General features: G+C 51.1%; 1 pseudogene; it reads right to left on the bottom strand.

The window, feature by feature from the left end:
- Positions 1-226: 226 nt before the first annotated feature.
- LOC117833401 (subtilisin-like protease SBT3.9) lies at positions 227-4,772 on the bottom strand (annotated as a pseudogene).
- Positions 4,773-6,374: the final 1,602 nt, after the last annotated feature.

Here is a 6,374-nt window from a genome sequence, read left to right as displayed (position 1 = left end):
ACACTTGTTTTGAGCGAACGACAGGTGGTGTTTCTTGAACAGGTTTTAGTAGCACCCTAGGGCTGGATGTTTTATGAGCACAATTCTTTCATCCCACTTTGTTTTCTTTTTCAAAATATAAAGGGTCTCATTTCTAGACCTTTCTAATTGTTCCAAACCAATACAACGCAACATTTTGAAATCGGGAATTGGAAGTTTCCTTGTCAGTACCTCAGACCAGATAATTTCATAATGAATGCTTGCCTGTGGTAACGATGGCAGACTTGATCATGGCCGGCGACCAGTCCGGGTGGACCGACTTGAGCAAGGCGACGACTGCCGAGACATGAGGGCACGCCATGGATGTCCCGGACATGAACACGTACGAGTCGCCCTTGGCTGCCAAGATGCTCACTCCGGGGGCGGCAATGTCAGGCTGTTCAACCACAAACAGTTTCAGTATCACTGGCGGAGCCAAGGCCTGGCCACCTGGGCCGTTGCCCGGACTCCCCGGCTACTTGCGCTTTAGGCCCAAAGGCCAAGTATAGAGCAAAAGGCCAAGTATACTCGCTGAAATTTATGATGAGGATTTTTCAAATCATGATCGTGGAGTCATAAGGGGACAATTGGAGACCTATATTCTTTATGTAAGGAGGCATGTTGCTTTTGCTAATTGCAAAGATATTGCAAGTTTGTCCCAGAAAATGGTTGAAACCGTAAAACATTTGCTTTTTCCATTGGTCTATAAGCTCATTGAATTGGCATTGTTGGTGCCGGTGTCAACAGCAACTGTTGAAAGGGCTTTCTCAACTTTGAAGACTATCAAGTCTAAATCCCGCAATAAGATTGTTGATGATTGGTTCAACAACTTGATGGTGTGCTATATTAAGCTAGTACTATTCAATTCACTCGATGAAGCTACTATTCTTCGACGGTTTCAAAACTTGAAGAGTCGCAAGATGCAGCTTCCTCGTAACCCTGCTCGTGTGCAGCCGTAGTTACCAAATAGTATTTAGGTTTATCTTTTGTATTTTATTATCTAAGTCTTGAAATTGTGTACTGAAAAATCATTTTAATATTTAATTTGAATCTATCATGGTTTGCTAATATTATATGTATGTTATATAATATACTCATCTGCATTGCTTGTCATTGTTAGCTCGGCGTATTATCTCGCCCAGACTCCCTCAAATTCCTGACTCCGCCACTGTTCAGTATTGTATATTTAGTGTACCATTTCTCAATTCCTGGACATGTCACGTGCACGTGATGACGTGAACATCGAGATGGCAATGACACCTTGAGTATGGCGGGGAACTGCGCGCTGGGGCCTCGCGGCGCTGTGTATCCTGACCACCGGCGACCTCGCGCCGCCGGCGTAGGAGGAGATCCGGCGGGCGACCTCGTAGTTCACTAGCACGCAGGGCATGTAGCCGTCGCAGGTGTCCAGGAGGTCGAGGAGGTTGGTGGTGTACTGCGCGAAGATGAGGTCCCTGCCCCTGCCGGCGACGACGCGGAGGATGGTGCCGAACACCGCGTGCGCCGGCGGCGACGCCGCCGCCTCCGTCGGCGCCGAGCACAGCACCACCTTGCCGGTGATTTTCACCGACTCCAGCGCCTTCTCGCTGCAGCTGCATGAGTTTGGCATTGTTCAGCAACGCAGATCCAAGATCTGCATCCGCACAGATATTGAGAGATGGATATAATTTAAAATGCGCATAAACATTTCATAAATTACCTATGACCATCAACCAGCATATCAAAATCGCTTCTGTTCACCGCCCTGGCGTCTTAGTAAAGAGATTGCCCCTGCATGCGTTGTTATTTGTAATGAGATTGCTAATTGAACGTCGAAATGAGAACTGAGGAAGAAGATTTTAATGGCGTGGACTGGAGCTCGCTTGTGTTTCTTCTTACCACGAGCTTCTCGTTGTTGCCGCGATATGACGGCAGGGAAGGCCCGGTCGATGGTGGCGGCGGCGACGGTGATGACCCACGGCGCGGCGTTCTGGACCGTCTGCGGCACGGGCCCGTAGTTCCCGGCGGCGAACACGACGGGGATGCCCCTCGCCACGGCGTGCAGCGTCCCGGGGATCTCCTCGCCGCTGGACCCGCCCAGCGACAGCGACAGGACGTCCACGCCGTCGTGCACGGCGTCGTCGACGGCCGCGAGCACCTCGGCGTCGCCGCACTCCCCACCCACGCAAGCCTTGTACACCGCCACCCGCGCGCGCCGCGCCCAGGCCCAGCCGGCCGCCGCCGCCACCGTGGCTCACGCCCCGCACCCGCCCGCCGGCGGCCGTGGAGGCCGTGTGCGTGCCGTGCCCAACGCCGTCCCTCGGCGACGCGTCCTCGCCCTAGCCAGCGCTGGCGTTCCCGCCGGGGCGGCGGCGGAGTACCACCGTGCGCCGATTAGCTTCCGGTTGCAGCAGGTGGCGTTGAACGCCTCGCCGGCCTGGCACACGCCCCTCCACCGCCTCGGTACGGGGCCATACCCATCGTCGTCGAAGCTCCGTGACTCCGGGCAGATGGCCGTGTTGCGTCACGACCCCGACAATGACGTCCTTGCCGTACTTCGCCTTCTTCAGAAGCCCCGATGGCTGATCGTTGTACTAAGTGTAAGAAATCGGTGGCCGGGAGGAGGTGAATTAGGCAAACTAAAACCTTTAACCTATGGCTTCCACTATTTTTGCATAAAATATAAACTAGATCATGCTATCAAGATTTGCAACTAAGGTTGATCTAGTGTGAAATTCTCGTCCCAAACAAAAATTTGCAACCTAGCTAGAGCCAATCCTAGCAAGATACTATACTAAAAAAGTAGAGGCACACAAGTTGCAAGTATGAAATGTGGAAACGTAAAAGAGGGGACGAGGGGAAGCAAACCCTTAACATGAAGATTTACCCTGTAGTATCGGTAGGCACTAAACCACCACTAGTCCACGTTGTTGAAGCACTCACACAAGAGTATTATTTTCCGATCACCAAGTCTCTCCCGGGACACCCCTTGACTTACCACAAAGGCTCGGCCACTAAGGTTCACGCCAAGTTCCCTGATCACCTTGATGTCGTCTCCACTAAGGAGCTTCTCCATGAAGTAAGGGGTCTCCACGTCCCCCGCACACAGTCGTCGACGCCGCTCCACACCAAGCCGGAGGGTTGAAGACTTGCCGGCGAGCTACTAAGGCTCCAAGGCGCCGGCACACCGTGTACAACAGTGGTCCACTCTAGAACCTGATCTCAAGGTAGGCACACCTTGCACTCTCTCTTCTCTAGGCCTATCCTAGCACTAATCAATCTCCTAAGCTTGTGCTAAGCCTTTGATGGATCACTTAAGCACTTTGATGGCTTGGATGTGTTATTGATGTGTCTTGCTCTTCAATAGACTCCTGCACACTTCAACTTCATCTAGTAACTTCAAATGGGCAAGTGGAGAGGGTATAAATAGCCCAAGAGCTCAAAGAGCCGTTGCTCAACCGGCTAGTTAAAGGATACCATTGGATGTTCCGATGGTGTACTTTTGGACAGCATCAGAACATCCGGTGCTACTAGTCGTTGCCTCCCCACGCCCAGATTCCCCACTTTTTCAATCACCAATGCATTCCACCGACGGATTCGCTAAGGCATCAGATCATCCGATGGTTCTTCTGGTGCTGCGTCGGACCATCCGGTGCTGATGGTTTCGCGCCTAAAACCTCTCTGAAAGTTTCTGAAGTAAATATGGTTGCTTCGACAGTCACTGACGCAACCCTTCGGAACATCCGATGCTTCCTTCTTGCCTGCTTGAGTCCCAACGATTCATCCGATAGGTACAATTAAACAGCCATCGGATCATCCGATGGTTCAACTTGAACTTGCCTTCTGCGTGTTGTACCAAATCGTCCGATGCTTGCACTGACGCTATTTTGGATGACCATCGAAACATCCGATGGTTATTTTCTTCCGCGCCTGCCAGGGCACCGACTGATTCGGTGACCCTTTCCTTGCCGTCACCGAATGAGTCGGTGACAACAGCGAATGCTGATTTTCTTGGTTTTCTTTGATTCTTTGTTTGGCTTTGGTTGTGGTTGCTTCCTTAGAACCTATAATACCTTCAAGACATGTTCTGAACACTTTGTTAGTCCTAATGACATTAATCACCAAAATCACACACAGATGGCCTATTTGGGGCCATGTTCGCTACATCAAGGTCAAGAAAATCCCAGCACCGAGTCGTTTGGACCTTGCGGTAAGTCTTGGGCTTCACGCTGATAACTCCGGGGAATCCTGCATTGTTCATCCTGAATATTGGAAAATAACTTGAACATGCCACAGATACATTTTTTACTGGAATTTGGTGATTAGATTACCTGCAAGTTCGTCGGCTTGGGTCTCGGTGAGCATCGCCGCGAACCCGGAGAACCCGTGCTTGTAGCTGTAGACTATGTACTTGAGGGCTTCATCCTTGCTCCCAATTCAAGAACGGATGCGAGCGCGGCGTGGTGCGACGCGGTGACCACGGTCGGATCCTCGTGCTGCTTCTCCCCATGTACACGACGTAGAGCTGCAGATTTCCAAGAAATCAAGCGGGCAACAAAGAAAGATTCAAGGTCTCCATGGAAGGGGAATAGGCATGCATCTTTACTTTGCTCGACGCATCTGCGCAGAGGGGCAGCAGCAGCAGCAGCACTAGCAGAACCAGCATCGTCGGTGCAGAAGAGGAAGCTGATCCTGAGCGTGTTCTTGAGTAAGCTCAAAGGAGCATTATCCGACTCTTGTTTATACGTTCATCAGAGTCAGGTGGTCCACATGGACACAGCGTACGTTGTGGTCTCGAGATTTGTGTCCCTTCATGCCTGTGAACAACTCCAAAGGCGAGTAAACAACAGGGTTTTGGATCTATGCATTGGTTATGCCTCCCTATTTTTTTGAGTTTGTAAGTAAAAAGAAAAAAAAACTTAGGTGCAGGTCTTTTATTACTTACCAAGAACTGATGCTTCCTTTTGTTATTACAATTTGTTTGTCCTGTTAGCTCAAATAAACTCCGTTAACTTTGATCACCAACTCTGGAGCGAGGAACACGGAGAGCGGACCTCCGAGGAGCATTCAAATTTCAAACAACGGGTTGGATAAACAAATCCTTAGATTCCATGCATCTAGAATCTAGATGACGAACAAGAATTTGAAAAGCACTGAGGGGGAGGTCAGGAAAGCCATTTCCGAGGCACAGGCCGGCCGGTCTGAAAAAGCTCCAGACCTCCAGTCCTTGATGGTTGCCAAATTCCTGTAAACACGTACAAGGTTTGTTCTACAAACTCTGCTGGCCGGCCGGCCCGTTCTCTCTAACCTTTGAGACTTCCAAACCCTGTCAGCAAGCAGGCAGGATTTTGCAGGAATTTGCCAAAATCATGCATGTTGCATCTCAAACCAAAAACATAAACAACGGGTACGCCGAGAATAAGAAACGTTTAACAAAACATGGAAGGGCTTTATATATATAGTATCGTCCTAGAGTTGTGTATCCTGACCCTCGTGCTCGTCGCAAACTTGTCCTAGATGGTCACAACCGTACTCATGTAAATCTCCCAGTAAATTTCACCCTTTATAAATGTGTAACCGTCGTGTTTCCTTCTTTTCTTTCACACCTTCCACGGCAGCTGGCGTATATGCGAGATCAAGTGCCAGCACCATCACAACCCGGTGAACAGGAAGCGGTGCATCGATTAATGCATACGGTACCAGCTGGCGCTGGGCGACGTCAAGGAGAAGGCTGGTGCTACCGCCGCCGCCACCGCCGGCGAGGGCAGGTATGGCGGCAGCCGGCGTATATGTGAGATCAAGTGCCAGCACCACCACAACCCGGTGAACAGGAAGCGGTGCATCCATTTCTGCATACGGTACCAGCTGGTGCTGGGCGACGTCAAGGACTGGCAAGGACAGGTTTGGCGGCAACCCGCGTATATGCAAGCTCATGTGCCAGCGCATTGAGGACCCGATGGACAAGAGGCGCTGCATCGAGTTCTGCATTTGGTACAAGATGATGATGATGATGGTGGTGGGTGGAGTCAAGGAGGAGGATGGAGTCACAGCCACCTCCGGTGAGGACGACAGCTACGTCAGCAACGACATGTGCGACATCAAGTGCCAGCACCATCACTACGACGAGAACAGGCAGATATGCGTGTGCGAATGCCATAGCCGGGAGTGGCATCAAATGAGCAAAGGGATGTGCGAGATCAAGTGCGCGCACCATCAGATCCCAGAGGACAAAGAGCGTTGTGCGAACTACTGCACAAAGTACCAGCTCACGGTGGCCGCCGGCGAGAAGGAAGAGGTCACAGCCGCCGCCGCCGGCGTCACCCTCCGCCAGGTGGTGTACCGGAGAGATTTAGATCTCTAAATTTGGTCGTCCATGT

This window comes from Setaria viridis, chromosome 8 (genome assembly GCF_005286985.2).
Source record: "Setaria viridis chromosome 8, Setaria_viridis_v4.0, whole genome shotgun sequence".
In the NCBI taxonomy this organism is placed as follows: Eukaryota; Viridiplantae; Streptophyta; class Magnoliopsida; order Poales; family Poaceae; genus Setaria; species Setaria viridis.
This window is presented reverse-complemented; position numbering and strand designations above follow the sequence as displayed.